The sequence below is a fragment of the Larus michahellis genome, chromosome 2, assembly GCF_964199755.1.
Source record: "Larus michahellis chromosome 2, bLarMic1.1, whole genome shotgun sequence".
Lineage (NCBI taxonomy): Eukaryota > Metazoa > Chordata > Aves > Charadriiformes > Laridae > Larus > Larus michahellis.
In genome coordinates this window covers 109,054,526-109,074,510 of record NC_133897.1, presented here as the reverse complement: position 1 = coordinate 109,074,510, position 19,985 = coordinate 109,054,526, and positions in this window count along the sequence as shown.

Here is a 19,985-nt window from a genome sequence, read left to right as displayed (position 1 = left end):
TTCTTGCTCTCCACAGTGTATAGGAAAGCAATATGTTGATAATAAACCCTGTGTTAGGAGCCGTGTCATAGCATAACAAGAGAAAAATATTCCATTTCTTTTATAGTAAAATGCTTATGAGTAATATTCTTCCAGTAGTTTTTAGGCCTAGAGGGTTTTGATCCTGGTTTTCTCTCTTCCTTTTTGGATAACTAGGTAAGCGCAGACTGAAATATCATACCTGTGCACATTACTGAAGCAAGAGACCCACAGTACCCATATCTGACCGGCCTACATCTGCCGTTGTACCACTGCTGAAGAATAGGGACGCTCCCATTCCAAGAAAATGGTTTTGTTCCCTTCAGGTAATCATTGTTTTCTGGAATCTTCATGATACTGTTAGTGGTATGGCTGCTTATCTAGAAAGAGAAAAAAACCACCAAGCTTTTCAAATAGCTGGACCATTGTCTTCACACCGTAAGCATATCACAAAATCATCAGAGATTAGTTAGGTTTTCCTGTGAATCTGAACACAGAAAGGATTTTCCCTGCTACTCATACTGTGTTAGATTACAGTGCAATTTATCCTTCTATAATATAATGAAGTGTGACTCAATCTGTTCAGAGGTCACAGAGCACTAGAGGTCTTACCATGTGATTTACCACCATGCTGACATGCACAGGATCATTGCGCCAACAACGGTCACGATCAGAGCCATGATGGTAGCTCGCACCCATGTCTAGGATCTTCAAGCAGATATCCAGAATCCCTTCTTCAAACTGAGGAAAAAGAAGGTATCATAGTATTCTCACATTGATGAAGTACCTTTCTTGTCAATAATACAGTCTTTTTCATGTATATAAGCTCTCCTCCCCTGCAGTGAGATTCTCAAACATTTTGTTTTGTGCATGCATAGTCTGGGCTGGTCTTAAAAACCTTTTTGCACTCCATACCATAGCATGCATTTCTGAAAAAAAATATGGATACACTTCATTTATCCGTAAATGTATGGCATCTACTTCTGAACAAATCTTTAAAAGATACCTGTCCAAAGTGCCAAGGCCGAGAGGTAATATGCTTGTGAACTCCTTCATACAGTATCCCATGTTCATTCAGAACGTATTCTTCTCTATGGGCCTGATTGTCCATATAAACAGGGTCATCTGGAAAAGATGCAGAACTATCAGTCAGACAATACGTACATTTCTCGTGCTTCTGTATCTTCTGCTTCACTGGATCCCTCTTTTCTTTCCCTATCTTTTTGATTTATACTTTTAAACATGTTCAAGGGTGTGGGCTCTTTAAAAATTCACAGACAATTCATTTCTACTTACAGCTAGATATTATCTTTATTAAGCCTCTCCTTGCTGTAGTGCACCTGAATTACAAAGCCCGCAATTATCTTCACACTAAAATGTTACAGGAGTCAAACACCATGCATTTAAGAGTTTGGTATCTGATTTTGATCAAATCAAATGCACAGACAATGTGAATATTTGCTATGTAATGATTTTGGCAAGGGCCTACAGACTCCAGAATTTCTTGCTATCAGAACCAGATCTACATAATCTCATTTGTATTTGTACTATATTATTTCATGGTGATATCCCAGAATCACAGAATGGTTGATGTTGGAAGGGACTTCTGGACATCATCTGGCCCAACCCCTCTCTCCAAGCAGGGACACCTGGAGCTGATTGCCCAAGACCATCTCCAGATGGCCTTCAAATATCTCCAAGGATGGAGACTCCACAGCCTCTCTGGGCAACCTGTTCCAGTGCTCAGTTATCCTCACAGTGAAAAAGTGTTTCCTGATGTTCAGAGGAAACTTCCTGTATTTCGGTTTGTGCCCATAGCTTCTTGTCCTGACAAGCCATTGTAAAAGTTGGGGGGAAAAATTACACTACATCGCCACTACCATTAAGAAACCACATCAAAACGCTTGAGACATTCTTGAACTTCGAGGAAAAAATAGAAAAAAACAAAACAAAATCCCTCACGGTTTCTCATTATTTCTGTGACTCCATCCCTTACTTCACCAGCTAAGTAATAATATGCTCAACATTTTTACTCATCACTAGCATTTTTCTTAAAGCTATCTGATCATCTCTAGAGTTCTTACCTGCACACCAAGGGTTAAAAAGGACATAAAAATCTCCAAGACATCGCTGATATGTGTGACCACAAGATGTGATTTGCATATTGAGAATATAACGGCCAATGCAGGCATTGGAGGGAGGAAACACACTGATACTGATGCATTTTGGCTGATGAATTTTGTAGGAAGCACTCCAGCAGGTTTGATCTAGACATCTGCCCATTGGGAAGGTACATTTCGTCTCATTTGATTCGCAGGGTCTGAGGCCTTTTCGGGAAAATAAATACAACTTCAATCAGACTAAACAAAGCACACGTAAAAGGCACGTAATTTGCTTAGCCATAATTTGCAATGCAAAGCTCCCAAGGGTGTCTTTCTTTTTCACTTGTCACTTGTGTAGCAGAGCGAGAAAACTTTACATGCCAACAGAACTGGCTGAGTTAGGGGAAGCTGGTCCCTTCACACAGAAGATGAATGAGTAGATACTATTTGTCACCAAAGACTGTGGGAAATATTACTTACCAACAAAGGACTGGGAAAGACTACACAGAGTTTGGGAGTGACTACCTGTCTCCACGGTGAAAGTGGCCTGGTCCACAGAGTCATCCCATTCCCGATTTTGGAAGCGAGCGTAAAAGCTGAAGGCTTGTCCTCTCCTTATTATCTGTCTGTCAGTTCCGAAGAAATGGGTATTATGAATTTGGCAGTTGGAAGGACAGTTCAGGTCAACTTCTCCCAGCTCAATGACTGCAGGTTAGAGAAAGAAACATAAAGAAAAACACAGATAATTGGGTGCTCATCGTCGGCTAAGGTCAAGATTACATGAAAGAAGAGATAATGATGAAAGACAGAGATAATTGTTTTGAAAAATTTGAGACATACATCCATAAATGTATCTTTACATGTTCACCACTTCCCTAGCTTGCAGGTGGAAACTTGTATAACGTTTTGATTTATAAAGTTGTACTGCAAGTTTCACATCTTTTATATAGTGTCTTTACAAATAGCTGATTCTGAGGGATGATACTAGTACCTCTACTTGAAAAATTGATTTTTTGCGTTGTAATATTCTCTCCATATTACAACATGCTGTCTACAGTTACTTTTCAACCACAGCTAGATGTCAAACGTTTTCACATGCTATCGGTTGAAATTATTTTTTTAATACAAGTTATAAAATAATAAAGTAAATTGAATAAATAAAAGATTTGATAACAAATGTAGGTGTTTGAAAGCTTAAACGGCAGTCCAAATGACAAATGAAAAAAAAATATGAATAAATATCCCCCTCAAATTGTAAATACTGTTAAATATGCATGAAAATACATCAGTATTTTCCATAGTCGTAAAAGCTTTGCAGACATCTTTGAGGAACTTAATGGAGAAGGAAATATTCACAAATTGTGACATTCAAAAAAATGCTGACGATCTATACCAAGTGCTATGATTAGCTTGACAAAAATCTTGTCTGTCCCCCCCTGAGGCATCCTGCCTGGATATCAGCCATTTCATAGAGGTAATTATGATCCTGGTGCCAGAAGGATGGGTGGCAATGCTCATTTTTACTTATTTGCGTACAACTTTTTATTTTCAGAAGTGCTTCGCTCTAATTGAAGACAATGGGAGACACAGATTCTCAGCAGTTTTGGAAATTGGGCTTACTGAACTACAAAGTCTTGTATATTATTTTAATTCTAAAGGGTTAAGTTTGGTCCTGCTAAGCCTGCAGAACAACCAAACAATGCAGCTTCTTTAGCTATATTGGCACTAAGTTGAATACAGAGTTGGCATTTAGGGGAAACTAATTTTTCCCATCCAGAACCAAAGGTGTATCCACATAAAAGGAGACTCATAACTAAGCCCATGGGACCAGGACACTTTTAGCGCAAACCAGTGGAATTTCCCAGGATCACACTGTGAATAAATCTTAATTGAAATTAATTGGGAGGGGAAGGCGAGTAGGGGAAGGAGGAAAAAAAAAAAAAAAAAGCAGTTTTTTCTGACTTGTTTCCTTGAACAAAATAATTTCATTTTTCACCTAGCCATTTAAATTTGGTAATGAATTGGTCATTCAGCTCTTCAGCAAAAATCAGCGGATAAATTCAGACCTGTGCATTTTCCATATTAAAAACATGCACACTATCAATGACAAGCAAAAAATATGGCAATGCATTACATCGTTATTGCTCATGAACACATCATACCTGCTGACAGAAAGAGCAACAGAATTGAACTGAAAAATCTCATATCTTAATGAGAATTGTCAACCATAACACAAAGTGTTCTGGTTGAACAGAAAGGATTAGAAGTGCTTGTAGCACACATGATGAATTCCTGTGGTGAAGAACACTGGAAGAACCTGATAGATCCTCGCCCATCCTCTGGAGGCGTTTATAAACCAAGACAACTACACTTCATCCACTCATTAATCCAGCTGAACCGGAACATCAGGGAGTTGAGATATTACATGTTTCCCAGGGAAGTTCTCTAAAGTCAGCCCACAGTTTGCTTATCAGAGTTAATTATCAAAACTGGATCACAAAGGAGCTAACAATTGCCTTCTTAAGCAAAGACAGCTCAGGGAAAATACTAAAGGCTAATCAATTTCACATCTCTTACTGGTTTTCTCTCTCTGTTAGAAACACGACCTCCAATACCAGTTACTGGGTTTTCTTTATCAATACACATTTTGCCTTCATTCCAGAGAGAATACTTCCAGTATCCATTGTGAAATAATTGCTTCTAGCTTGAGAATACTGAAAACTAGTACTTCATCGTTTACGCTGGAAACAAAATACATTCTTTTCCATGCTCTTTCTAATTCTCACAATTGGCTGTTTTTTCACCAATTTTTCTCTGTAGCTTTCTTTTTCCTTTATAAAAGGAAAGGCTTTTTTCAAAGGTGGTTTTTTTTTTCTTTCTTTCTCACTAAGTCCACAAATAAAATCTGTATTACAAAAATAATCCCTAGACTTGATTCCACAAAGCAATATGTACAATTTTTTTTTTCTCCTTACACCTGACCAATTAATTATTTCTGGTTTCAGGACAGAGTCAAGTGATAGTGAAGTTTCAAGACACTCACCTTCCATTTTTCTTCTACATGTACTGGTATCTGAAGTACAGTACTGGTGGAGGTACCTGCTCCTCAGCAAGACGCACTGCAAGGTCTGGCTGATCTCTGCAAACCAACCTAATTTCCTCTCAGTAACATTTATATTCAGAACTAAAAGGCTGTCACACATATTGCATCAACAAAATACCAGTTTACAAAGAGGCCCCACCCATGTGTCTACTGATGCTCATAAATGATTCATTTTAACTTCCAGCATTATTAGGGAGAGTCCTGCGGCTGAAGGGCGGGAGAGGTCTTGGTACCTCACCTGTAGCATAGTACTCTCAAAGTCCCACAACTTGCCATGCCTCAAAAATATTTTAAGACTAGGATGAATCTAAACACATTTCAGCATAAACCATTATTTTAAGCCATTTAAAGTTCCCATAAATCCTAGCACCTACTGTTCCCTTCTGGCTAGACAATCACCTATAGAAAAACAATACAGAACACTAGACTTAAGCTGAATTTAGACTATCTGAATATGATCACCAGTGGATATTTTTATTATAATATAAGCAGAAATTCCAGCTTTCAGAAAGTCTGCATAGCACTCCCTTCAATTGGAGGTCAGAGTAAAATGAAGTTACAAAACTTTGCACTTAAACTGTAAAAAACATAGAGGAGACACATTAAATGTTTTTGAAGTTGACAGTAAAATTTAATCTAAAAATTACAGAATTTATTTATACTTTGTGTGTATTTATGTTTTAGCACACAGACAGTTTTGTAGCTTCTTAGCTTAATGCACCTCCCTTCCCCCAGAATTGTGAAAACCATTCGAGATTTTGCCAATAATTTCTGTGGAAATAAAACAAAAACGTGATATTTTATTTAGGTTCCAGGCATATTTAATAAAATAAAACAAAACAACTACAACAGTGTTTTCTCTGCACACCGTGATGAGGACATCGGTCTGCAAGTAGGAGAGATGGATTGAAATTTCCTCTGCCAAAAACAGAATCAACATTTGCTACAGTTGCCTCCTGTCCTTCTTATGCCTCTATGCCAAGCTTTACTCCATAAGATATCCTTTGAATGTATTCAAGTTATTTTATGGATTACAAAAAACAACCTAAAACAAAAAAAAACAACCACCAAAAAAAAAAAATCACTCATTGATATAGAAAAAACACAATGACTGATTTGTTCAGTGATTTGCATAACTGCCTGGATTCTAGACAGCGCTTTAAGAAATCACAAAATCAAACAGCTTAACTAACAGTGAAATAACTTAGTAAGCATAACTTTAACAACTCAGGTATTGTGAAATAAATTCACAGAAATTAAAGCAAAGAAAAGAAAGCACATCAACAGTGGGTTTGGAAAAGAGTGGTTAAAATAGTTATATGACTGATGCATATGAAAGTGTACATAATATTCAATGTGGTCATATTTGAAAATTGTAAATATTTGGCTAGTCAGTAGACAGACATAAAAAAATGTGAATCCTAAATATGTCATTCTTTTCTCATATATCTTAATACTTGTCATTTGACTATTAAACTTCAACTCATTGAAAAATGAAAAATTAAAACCAATACTATTCCATAAGAAATAATTCAGCAGCCATAAACACATAATCAGCTTTAAATTGACCTGTAAAATGGGAACGGTAGTGGTCTGGTTACCCATCGGAGACCTTCTTACAAATTTATGCCCATACTAGCGCCCAGAGAACAGAACAGAAAAGTACCAAAGGTGGTCACGGTTTCCAAGAATAGATTAAAATCCCCTTAAATACTTCTAATTCAATGACCTGCCTAAAAGTTTTTGGTAAATGAAAGCCTGTGACAAATAAAAGAAAACAAATAAGCATCAGTAAGTGTCTGCACTATGACTTCAAAGAGACTTAATTAAGAGTTTAAAATAATAAAGGCCTGAATCAGGAGCGGAACACTTTCTGTATGGATATGAGTCACTGACTTTAGTAAGTATGCTTGCTTAGATCCTTGAAGCTGCTTTGGTGCCGATGTGTCTCTGCAGGATCACTGTATAGATACCCAGCCCCAAAGCAAAGCCTCCCAGATGCCCAAGTTCCTGTCTATCAGTGTTTGCAAAGCCATTCAATTGCTGTTGCCAGCTCACAGCTATCAGACTGGTTGGTCCTCTCACTCAGGCCTAAGTCCCAAGTGCCTAAAGTAAGAATCTTTAACAAGGTAGAAAATCATAGCATACTAGCTCTCTAGGTACACCCAGTCTATTCTTACCTCTCTTGCCTTCTAAGACCTCATATGAGTTGGACTCAGGTAGTCCATGCAACAGAGCCACCACCCTAAAGAAAGGGGTGTGGGAGACTGAGCACCATGAGGAAATAGAGATATGGTTCAAAGAAAGGTTTTGCCTCTCAGCTTGCGGCCTGTCTAAACAACTGATGTGTCCTGATTGCTGACCTCCAAGGCAGGTTGCTGCCCTCTATCCAAGGAGTCTCCTTCTGGATAGAAAAAGTTCCCCTCCCTGCCTGAGAGTGAGGTGCACCAAACTAAGGCTGATAGTCCCTCGGTCCCAGCTGGGGGTGCTTTTCCCCTCTGCCTCCATCATTTTCCCCTAACACTTCACTCATCATTCTCTCAACCTGTCCTCTCCACATCACTCCAGTATCTTACTTACACATCCAACATTCCCTGAAATGTGCAAAGAAGCTGATATGCCTGAGGCAGGCCTGAAAGAATTTAGGCCATTTAGGTTACTAAGTTTCTTTAAAGACCTTTACTTTGGCCCTACTGCACAAGTATCTATGTGATAATAGTTCAGAGAGGATTTTTTAATTTCTGGCGTAATTGGTATTTACAGTAGTACAGACCACATTTACCTTTTACAACAGGGATTTTTTGGTTTTGAAAAAAAATATTACTTGCGTTACAATAGACTGACATATGATGAGCATTGACAAAGTCAAGTGGTGCGTCTGCTAAGGCTCTGCAATCTTCATAGCTTCCTATTGTCAATTATGCCACTAGGAAAGGGAAAGGATTGAAGAACCGGGCATTGCAATCACAGAAAAGCACCTGTGAACAGCACTGATGCAGTTCCACAGCATCACTGATATATTCAGGAACAATAGAGAAGTCACAATCAACATCCAAGGAATCCTTTCAAGAAAAAGGAATGCAAAATGACAGCTCAACAGGGGATAAAGGAAAGAATCAGAAAATAAGTGAATTGTGATTAAAATGTTTCAGTGAAAGTGTCATCTAGTGGAAATCTGGGGTAGTTGCAGTGCTTAAAAAACACTTTAGCTGCTCAAGCATGTGTCAATAGGCAGCCCTAAACTTCACTTTTTGCAGTTGGTTGTATAATTGTATTCCTTTGATCACTGGACCTAGAGTTCACCTTATTAACGAAATTACAATTTTGTAGAAATAGCAATGAGTGATGGAGTAAAAAGTTACCTGCCGAGTTCGGATATTTGGAGTCATTAACCGGCATAGCTACCTACTCCCAAGAATTCAGGAATATTCACGTCTAACAAGGAAAGAGGATAGAGAAGAAAAAAAAATGGATGCCACAGGTTAACTCTAAAATAAGCACATGTTTGTTAGGAATTCCCATCCGACATTTAGAAGCTGCATATTACGAGGGCAATAGGCCAGCAAACTAACATGAACTCTGTCACAGAACACACCCAGAAATTTCTTAAAATTCATAAAACAATTTGCTATGAGGGTGCCTTTCATTAAAGAACCTGAAAGCACTGGCAGCTACTCTGTTGAGTGTAAGCAAGTATTACAACACCCTATTTACAGATGAATTAGGACAAAGAAATTCTTCAAATGCAATCTTAAACGAGAAGCCTGTGTGTTTTAAGAAGTACATGGCAGCTTTGTCTTTCTAGAAGCTGAAGGAAATTAGTAGCATTAAATAATTATAGGTGGTTTCTGACACAACAAAACCACCAGTCTTCATACAAAGAAACCAAAATCTCCTTCAAGGCAGCTCCCATCCAAGCTGGTCCATAGGACTCGCTTCGCATTCTGATGAAGCTACTTGCTCTCTTGTCTCTTAGCCTTTTACTGGGTTTACCTTAAATGTGTAAGCCACTTTTTTGCCCCATCTAATAGGATGTTTTTCCCCAATATCCACAGAGCCGACTAGAAAGACACACAACAAAGTTGCAGTATATGCAGAATGCAGAAAGGTCAAACAATTATAGGATGTGTACCTCATAAGAGCAAGCAGCAACATCATTTGTGCTTAAGGCATATTGTCATCATATTTAGAACAGAACCCAGGTAAAATGCTAACTGAGTCATACATATTGTAGGCCTTACTTCTGTACCTCAACTTAGCTCTATAGCACCACCACTGTTTTTGTTTTTTTTTTAATTGGCTTTTTTTTCATATACCTTAATGACAGTAGCAATGGTGACCGGGTTAACTTAATAGAATAAAACTATAAACATTGCATAAACTGCAATTAATAAGTTTCAATAAAAAGAAAAACTTTATTTTTCTACAAAAAAACCCCAAACAAACCAAATCAACCTCTTTTCACAAACTGAAGCTAGAATTTATAGCTGACTAATTTGCCAGGTAACCTACTCTGAGTACTTTAAGTTCACTTTCAAATGAGCTTATTCACAACTGTATTTAAAAACGGAAATGGAATAAGCTAGCAATGCTGTAAATTCAAACCTCAGGTCACTGAGCAGTAACTTTCCCACGCAGAGAAACTATAAACCACCAGGCCTGTGATTATAACCCACCAGTCTAACTGCCCAAGCAATGGAGTAGATACTACAGATCTTTTACCTGGACGAGAAATGCTAATTGGAAAAGATTCAGTCTGAACAGTGGGAGTTGAAAGAATAAAACAAGGATGGACATTTAGTGGGTTGAATCACAGATTTGTTGGGGCTCTCTGGAAGAATGCAGGTTGGCTCCTATTCTGTTCCTTCCATTCTGTTCCTTCCTAAATCTTCAACTTTTAATGAAGCCTGCATGTTGTTTAAAACAAAAATCCATTTTCTCCTCTAATGCTTTTTTGGTGGTGTTCATTTAAAATTTCTTTATCTAAGAGTAGAGATCAGAATCTTGAGGCACAGGTCTAAAATATAGATCTCCATCCCAGAAACAAAAATGAGTCTCAATTACCGATATTTACAACAAAAAAACCTCGTGCGTTTACCTGGGAGCTAAGAGAGACAAGGAAATATTTCGGTTCTGGCAAACTGATTTCAGTACCTGTCAGATGTAAATTTTTCTCAAGATTTCTAAAATTTCCTGTACATCGCTTATTTTGAAGTTAAAAAAATATGTAGTTCCATTTTCATTTTAAGTGGTTGGGAGTAAAAGAATCATAAGTTAAAATTAACAGGTACAGATTCTTAAAATTCTTGTCTGTTTCAAACCTCCATAGTGGATATCTTACACTTATACACATATGGTATACATGGAAGATAGTATCGTGTACAGAGAGTAAGGAAGACCCCATGTATCAGAGTTGCAAACTCCAATTTTTATTCTTTTTAAAATATATAAACAGGAGCACTCATTTTTCAATGAGAAATAGCACAGTAACTCACTTGTCATCTCCAATGTCACAAAGATTTTTGCAGGGGGAAAGAACCAAATACATTTCAACTCATTTGCAAACTTTTTTTTTTTTTTTTTTAATATTATCAAACCCGACTGCTCGTGATTTCTCTGTTCATTCGGGAATGATTAGACAGAAGTTTTGGGCAGCCAGACTAACATGTTTAGTTGGTACACCAGGCAATGACATTGCTCTAATAGCATTTGCCTCAGCTTTCAGAACCTTCCTAATAGTAGGGGATTAGCAATTGATTTTAGTGGAACATGGAGCTCCGTTTTCATCAGTGTAAATACAGCACAAGACATAGAATGAAAAGTGTTAAAGAGGGATAGGAAGCTGGAAGCACGGAGGCAGGCAGCCGTGCAAGTCAGAACAATAGCTACTGTTGAAAGTACCTTCACATGGTGGTTTTAGATATATAATAAGCTCCATGCCATTTCTGATTGCTCATCCAACTCTGTTCTTCAACAGATTTTTAGCTCTAGTTCATTACTGTGTCATAAGGAACAGGAAGCTCAACTCAAACACTAATGGCAGTGTATGAAAGGAGGTCAAAACATAACCCAGGACTAGCATGAAGACATCTGATGTCTCTCAAAACAAAGCAGTAAATATTTCCAGCTCCCATACAAGCACGGTGTGCAAACATAATCTTAGAATGATGCAGCAAATACTTCCAACTCTTTTACAAACACAGACGTACAAACAGAGGTACAAATGCCAACACGTTTCTTTGAAGGCCCTTGTCTCCCTTTACTAGAAGTTCCTGAGTCAGTTGGCTTTCTTTACTTCAAAAAAAAATTCTTGGCTTGCTTTGAGATTTCTGCCTTTTGGCAAGATGATCCTTGATGTGTCATTTAGCACCTTAATACATAGCGACCATGATCATATTTTTAACAAGACCATTTCATAGTACTTTATCTTTTCTATGGTAGCTTCTGATACGCATTTCAGTTGATATTTATTAAGCTTTACGAAGCAAAACACCCGTTAACATATTCTACAAAAACAATATAGGTGCTACCATCTTCAAAATGAAAAGCCATCATAACCAAAGGTACTACCTTAGCTTAACTTAGATTCAATATACAGCTTTTATTCAGTAAGCGTTAGACAGAGAAAAACTTTGGTACACACATTGCAAATGTTTTGGCAAAACATTGTGTAGTTATTATTGATTCAGCATCAATTTATACTATCAAAAGATATTAGAGAGTTCAAAAGAAGATAGCTGTTTTGATTGTTTGGTGTTTCATTTTTAGCAGGATGCAGTATATAATGTCATTGCGCTCACTGGACTGAATTTTAAGTTAATAACTAAATTAAGACAAGGTGCTAGTTTCATCTAACCATGCTTTGTTTTGTCCGGAAAATTGGCATGGACAACTTGTTTTCACAATCCTTAATGAAATTCCCTCACACATAGAATAGGACTGAATATGCATCCTTTTTATACCAAGATGACCAGTAATTCAGATATGATTGGCTAAGGACTGTTTCCCATTATATGTAGGCAACTTCTTCACTTAACACATCAGAGCAAAAATTCACAATGCTGAATTTTTTCAAGAGAAAATTGATATATAATTTGAATTGAATATGATTTCAATAGAGTAAAATTCTGCTTTCAGTTACTTTTATAGCTGCTTTAATACATTCCTAAGTGCACAAACTTTCCAAATTTCAGCTGATACACAGCAAGAAAATCCAGCTCACACCTTCCCTGTTGGCACTTCACTATCAGAACAGTGAAAAATACTTCACTAACCTAGTAAAAAAAAAAAAAAAAAAAGTGGAATGACAACTTAATTGCATCATGAACATAAACAGGGAGACATCTACACACCCAGGTATCACATATTTCAAGCAGCACCTTCCAGTTCTTCTAGTCAGCTTTTAAATAGGACTATGTTTTAAGGACATAGTAAAATGCTTTAGGCTAGTTTACTACATGCAAGCATGGATTCTCTGCATACTGAAGTTACAGTGCCATAACCTTGGTTTGCTGCCTTTTAAACTAATCCAGCTGTCTTCAGTAATGTCTTTGTCTAATCCTGCTCCCAATTACGTTTGAAAACTTTTTTTTTTTTAAAAAAAATCAGGTTTCTCAGTTTCTGTGCGAAGAAACTGAATATTCACAAGATCTAATGCAAATAATTTTGCTATGCTTACAAATCAATAAGAATATCAAGCCTATTCTTTGTTGGTTTCGAACACCACGCATTAGAGTACAATCCTAACATCCTATACAACAATATGAGATGAGTTCTTTTTTCATAAGCACACAGCCAGCTGAGCAATAATTACAGTGAAATGTGCTGTCATCTTTCCAAAGAATAGTAATTAGGGATATGAGCCTGGATGTCTTGTATGCTTATGGAAACATTTTTTTCTTTCCAGTTAATGGTCATCCAAATAGTAAATCATTAAGAGGAAAATGGCAAAGGGTGTGGAGAGTGGCTGTCATCAGCCTCATGCACCGGCTCCAAACTCTGTCATCTTCCTTTGGAAGGGAAAGCATGATGATGTAAAAGTTAAAATTCTACATGCTTCTTTGGAAAAGAAAACAAGTACAGGTAATTCATCTTGTTATTTATTATTGATAATACTTAAAGACAAATCTCCCATGTTTCTCTCTCTTTATTGATCTGGGAAAACATCTTTGTATTAGGCCATCATTATGTGGGGCAAAGAGAGTCAAAGGCCATCTCATACAAAAAGTAGCCATGTCTCTAAGATTATTAGAATAATTTAAATCAATACCTAAGAGCACAGGCATGTAAGTACCTTTCTGTCTGAAACCTTAGAATGATCACTAGCTTTCCTTTTTCTAATCAGCCCAATTTTTAATACTCAGGAATCACTCGTGTTACATACATGGGTAACAAGTACCTAATGGACAAGAATCTGAACCTCTATTATGGTTAATGTTTCAATGTCAAATAAACATTTAATCAGAGTAATTACTACAAACTCTTAGAATGATTTTTATTATTTTTCAATTAACTACAAGGGTAACTGGTACCTTCTTTGCCGTTTTTCAAGTGATACGTGTTACATGACCAACGCACCCGTAACGATAACATTTTCTTGGGACCTAGGAAAGCCAGCTTCCAGAGCTACAGGAGAAGCTACTTAAAACCAAACAGCGTAGGTGTGAATTTAATTCTTATCTCCCAAATCGTATGTGATCTAATCCTAAAGCCCTTACAGCAAAGCTTTCTTCTCTCCACAATGTAGGTGAAAAATCACAGTGCTAATTAAGTAAGGACCTCTTTCTTTCTTATTTATTTTTTTTAATCTTAAATACAGCAATTTTCTGTGAATTTCCCCCCTCAAAGAGTCAGCACATTCCAATGAAAACCATTTTTTTTCATCTACTGCTAACTCAAACTTTTCAGAAAAATGGTTTTTAGAAAATAGGATATGTCAGGACTGAAAGAAAGCTCGATAAAAATTGTGAAGGAGACAGCAAAGCAGGACTGAGAAACTATTGCTTAGTTAAAAAATGCTCCCCTCTTTTCCAAATACTTGGACATTTTTTATTTTTTTTTTTAGAACAAGTAAGCATTGTCAAATGTATTCAAAGTTATTCCCCTTCCAAGTATTTGTTTTTCTTCCTCCAAGCAATAATACATTTCTGGTTTTGCATTTGTTAACCAATATACTGCATACAAACCACAGGCACATTAAGACACAAAGCAACACATTACATTTCATCAACCTCACTGTGCTGAAGCAGGTTCGTACATATTCCTGAAGCACATTATTGCTCACTTTGAAGAAATTCCAAAGGTGTGATGTCTGCTACTCACGCTCGGGATACAAGAAGTTTTTAAACTGATAACGCTCCACAGAAATACAACTTAAACAAAAACCCACTAAAATATCATAGAGAATAGGACAAAAGATTAGAACAATAATGTGTTAGGGCATCATGCACGATTTACAAACACCTTAGTTACAACCTGCATAAAGCACTACAAGCAAGCTAATAACATACAGCTCATGGTTTAATCCCAACACAATAACCAGAGATATATATTTTTTTAAATGTTTGATGTTTGGCATACAAAACTGTAATTATAGGGATATTCCCATTTAGCTGTGCGTAAGTAATAGCAAACACTATAAAAGCCTCACACACAGAAAGAACAGGCCTAGCAGCACCTCGAAGAGCACGTCTATCTAACAGTTGTCATTTACCACGGTCAACAAAATCACTCTTGCAGAACAGGTTACACATTTGTGCTGAAATCCCACTGCCTTCATTATGACATCAAAGAGCTTCCAATCTAGGAAAACATCAGGGCAGATCTGGATCTGAGAACTGGTTTGTCATTATGACAGTATTTTTCTTTAACCATTTTTCTTTTTATGGACAAATATGTCCACAGAAGTTGTAGATGCCCCATCCCTGGAAGTGTTCAAGGCCAGGCTGGATGGGGTTTGAGCAGCCTGGTCTAGTGGGAGGTGTCCCTGCCCACGGCAGGGGGGTTGGAACTAGGTGATCTTTAGGGTCCCTTCCAACCCAAACCATTCCATGATTCTATATATTAAATACTACAAGTTATACCAGGACAGATATACAATTTACCAGTCTTTTCCAATACTGAATGTATGCCTAACTCCCCCACCTCCTTTTTTTTTTTTCCCTTTTGCACAAAAAAGTTGCAATAGATTTTCCACATTAAAAAACCCAGAGATTTATTAGATCTTTTAAGTAAATCCAACACATCCTTTAAATTCTGCCTATATCCCTGTCCAAAATATACTTTTTTCTAATTTAGAAAACTTGTTCATAAAAATCAAACAAATGTATTGTATCAGGTAACTTAGTTGTACACCTAGTATTACAATTTTAACTTAAGCCTCTAATAGTTAAACACAGAATGTTCCAAACTATTTTAGAGCTGAACCAAACCCATGATTCATTGTAGCAATGTAGTCTCTCTTTTGATTAGTAGGGGTTTTTTATTGAAAACCATCTTTCTCTCAAATGTATATGTTAGAGTTTTAAACTGTGTTGACCAATTATTTTCAAATATAAAGCATTAAAATCCACTTCTGGGTTTTATTAATCAGTTGTAACTGATGAGTTACAAAGCGCTTTCTGAATGGTGGGGGTCATGAAGGGAACATGTTAGAACATCTGCAAAGAGAAAACATTGAAGAAAAAGACTTGAAAACAATATTTAAAAAAACCCAAAACACTATGCTTTTTTCCCATTGAATTATTTCTAAATATGTAATTATATTTCAGAGACTTCCAGTGGCCTTGCTCTAGGAGGACTGGATTAGGCTGGTAATTATAGAGATCCCACATTAACACACAGAGTTAAATTCAGAGACTTGGCATTTACTAATATTACCATATTAACAGAGAGGCACTGCTGGAACATTAAGACTTGAAATCCCAATTAAATTCCATGGTCTGTTTTCTCAAGCAACTGTCCAGAACTGTCTTAATTTCTGTTGAAAAATGCATAGTGTTATCTACAGAGATGTTCGTTTAATTTTCTGTGGAAGAGACCACCCATGGTTTTCTAAATCTATTTTTCAGGAATGAAAATCTTTATTTTCTCTATTAACATCCCCAGTAATTGAGTCGCATGCTGTTAAAAAAAAAAAGAATTATACAAGTGATTGACAGTTATAATCTTTTTCCTTTTTTATACATCAGTGTGATTTTTTTTTCCTGAATCTCACAAGACTTAAAAAATGGATAATTAAACAGTTATTTAATATTGCCCTTGTGTGACTATATGAAACTGAAAAGATATAAATATTAACTTAAATAAGCATATTATCAGTGTTGCCTGTGTGATCTAGTAACACCTATGTGATCTAGGTATGAATTTTTATTTTATTTTCTTAAAGATACATTTATTTTAAAGTTTTATATTGTCTTATTGAGATTCTCAGTTTTAGAGACAGATCAATTGTTTCTATACTTACATGGTCCACATTTAAAGAAGTTTCATAACGACTGTGTAGATACATGGAGTCTATAAAATCATAAATTTAGATTTTTTACCATTATGCAGCAAGCTACTGTAGAACAGCGTAAAGGTGCTGAACAACCTGTTAGTCAATGGAATGCAAAAGCATTCAGAGAGAGAAATAAATTACCTTAAAATTCTGTTTCTTACAGATGTGTTTCAGAGAGTTGACAGGGAGAGGTTATTTTCCTTTGAACAATCTGTAAATTGACTTCTTTTAGAAGTTAAGTACTACCTTAGTCTTTCATCTTGAAAGACCATGGTCCAAATATTTCAATGAACCACAGTTTACCAGACCTCAACTATGGTGCTGCAGCACCAGACTAATACAATCTTTTTCTGGAAGACCAAACTGTGGCATGGCCTAAACAGCAGCATATAAAATTCAAACATTTCAGCTCATTGCAGAAGGCAATTGCAGGTACCAGAAATTACATTAAGTAACAATCTTAATGTCTAAGCTTTAGTAATGACAGGCAAATTAACTTTTAATTTGTAATGTTCAGGGGTTGCATCGCACAAGAGAGAGAGTTCGCCGAATCATCGTTTTTCCTGTTCCATTTCCGTAGGCTGCACAGAAATTTAGAACTTGCACAACTAGAAGTTTGCTAACGTAATGCCATTGACAAACAAGCAATTCACAAAAAAAAAAATTACCTTGCAAAAAGGTAATATACTTCAGTGGTAGAAAGCTTTGAAGAATCCACAGAGGTTGTAAGGGTTCTGCTCAAGCATAAACTATTTGGACTAATTGGGAATTAACCTTGAGAATATTGCAGAAGCACTGGTCACGTCTAAAGCAAGCAAAATGAGGTATTTTCGTTATGAGAACTACCCTCACAGCTGCACAGGTTCCAGTAATTTGTTTCTATGTTGATATTTATATTAACAAAGAAGGGGAAGGAGAAAGATGTCTCCATGAGTACATCTTGGCGGGATGACAATCAGAGCACTGTTACGGCCTCCTGTAAAAACAAGGAGCATTGGTTATTCTCAGTTAAAATAGTTTTGCCAAGAGAACAAACACATCAACGGCTCTTCGACAGTAACCATTGTGTTTTCCACACACATTGTGCCATTGCATTAAAATGTCTCACGTCTAGATCACATCATTATCTACTTTCTCTAGATTTCACTCAAAACTATAAAAACAGAGGTCAGGAAAGAAAGAAAAGCCCTCTGAAAAAAAAAAATACTGTTTTTTCAATCTGAAAAATATATGCTCTGCATCCATATTCTAATTAACCAGACATCAATTACTGATCCAAAGATTAACTACATGAACAACAGGAGTAGCAGATAGGTTTGTATCTACAGTATTTTAATCACAGATATTAATAATTGGCTAGCGGGAAAGAAGTAATTTGCAAGACCATGTTTATCATCTGAGGTCAAGACAAAATTAGTCAGTAAAGGCTTATCTGTATGGTCTTCATTGAAAGGAAGCCTTAAATTCTTCATTAACTGTAGTAAAAATTCAAAAGAGGAAAATCTAAAATTCTCCTGTTTTCTAAATACAGGAGTGAAATGTTAAACCTCCCAGGAGGAAGGCTCAAAGATAAGGCGGTTTATGGACTGCATATAAATCTGCTAAATCTCAAATTTGTGAGTTACCTGTAACAACCTTTCCCCTTATTTTAATAATAAAATATCCTATTAATTTCAACTCGGCCAGTCAAAATTAATGAACAAACCTATGTAAAATACCAGAATACTGAGCATGTTGGGCCACTAAGGAAACATCGTTATGAAACAGCCTGAGAGGTCATGCAGTAGCATGAAAAAAGATTTTTAACTACAGATTGGTTCATCATTATCTGACATTTTCTGTATATTTATGACTGCTAATATATAGGGAGGCAAAGAAAGGAGAAACAAAACAAAAAAAAAAGCTTGGAAAAGGACAGGAGAAACCAAGATGGTAAGAGAGTTAGATGGTACAACACAAGAGGAAGAGAGACAATGAAAATTAGTGGAAAGGGGAAAGTAGGGGACACAAAACAGAATGAATTAAGAGACATAATAGGCAAGTGACCAACTGGTTGAAGAAAGCAGTCTTTTCAGCCAAGAGGTGCGGTCAAGGCCGTCGCTAAGTCATCAGCATACATCTCTGCCCACCGCTGGTTAAAGGTGCCTTTTGTTTTTCTGTCAAGTTACTAGGAACATAACCTATATAGCATTTGATCCTATGTTTCTCCAAGGTTACAATCACAATGTCCTCATCTAACTTGGGAAAAGTGCTTCCGAAATAAAGCACTGCAGACATTTGAGATTTTCGTTTGTCCTTTGCTTGCAGCAGTTCTTAAATCTCCCCATCTCACAAAGCTCTTAGATTCTGATACAGAAAATTCTACCAAAAAAAATTGCAATTGCTCCATGCCAGATTACTCTAAAATTCATTTAGTTATCTTTCTCTATACATGAAATAAATTTCTCCCCTAAAATGCATGTCTGAAAACCCTGTCCCTTTCTATATTGTAGCTCCTGATTCTCTTAGTTATTTGCAGAGGTAGTCATGCACAAATGAAAAAAATTGCTGAGGCTGGACTCAGAGTTCAAGCATCCTGTGGTTTTAAATGTAACATGCAGAACTGTAAAGCAGAATTTATCTACAAATGTATAACCTAGTGAGTCATCCTATCGCTGTGACAGCGATTGCCCACAGTTACACGCCGAGAAGTGCTTCGTTCCCACTCTTACCTAGTTATACCCTCTGCAAGATGCATTTTGCCTAACATGACAAGACTCAAGATTTTTAACTCTTCCATGTTAACTGCCTCCTGGCAAGGAGAGGTGAAGATACATTACATATCACTGCATTACTGAAAGAGGGATCATGCAATAGCAACCCACAGTTTCTTTACTGTAAGGATCCAGTCAAATCACCTTTGTTTTACGGATGAAGCAAGCAAAGGACAAAACAAATACTTAAGTCAGCATAGCCAGCTTATCATGAAATATCCTTAAAAACTTTCCCACTCTGCTCCTGCCTCCAAACCGTCGTTGCTGTCTCATACCCTGGCACGCTGTTCTGTCCAAAGAGTTGCGTTCACCTGGATCAGTTCATTTATCCACCTACAGCACTGCTTTTCCAACAGCTTGTCTGGCCATAATGTGAAGGGCAGCGTACACAGGCATGAGGATAGAAACTCCTTAAGCCAGCAGTGTTATTAACATTGCAGTATAATGAAACTACGGCCTAAGTGACTTGCCTAAAACTGCACTCCACGTCAAAGGAAGACGGCCAGACACTG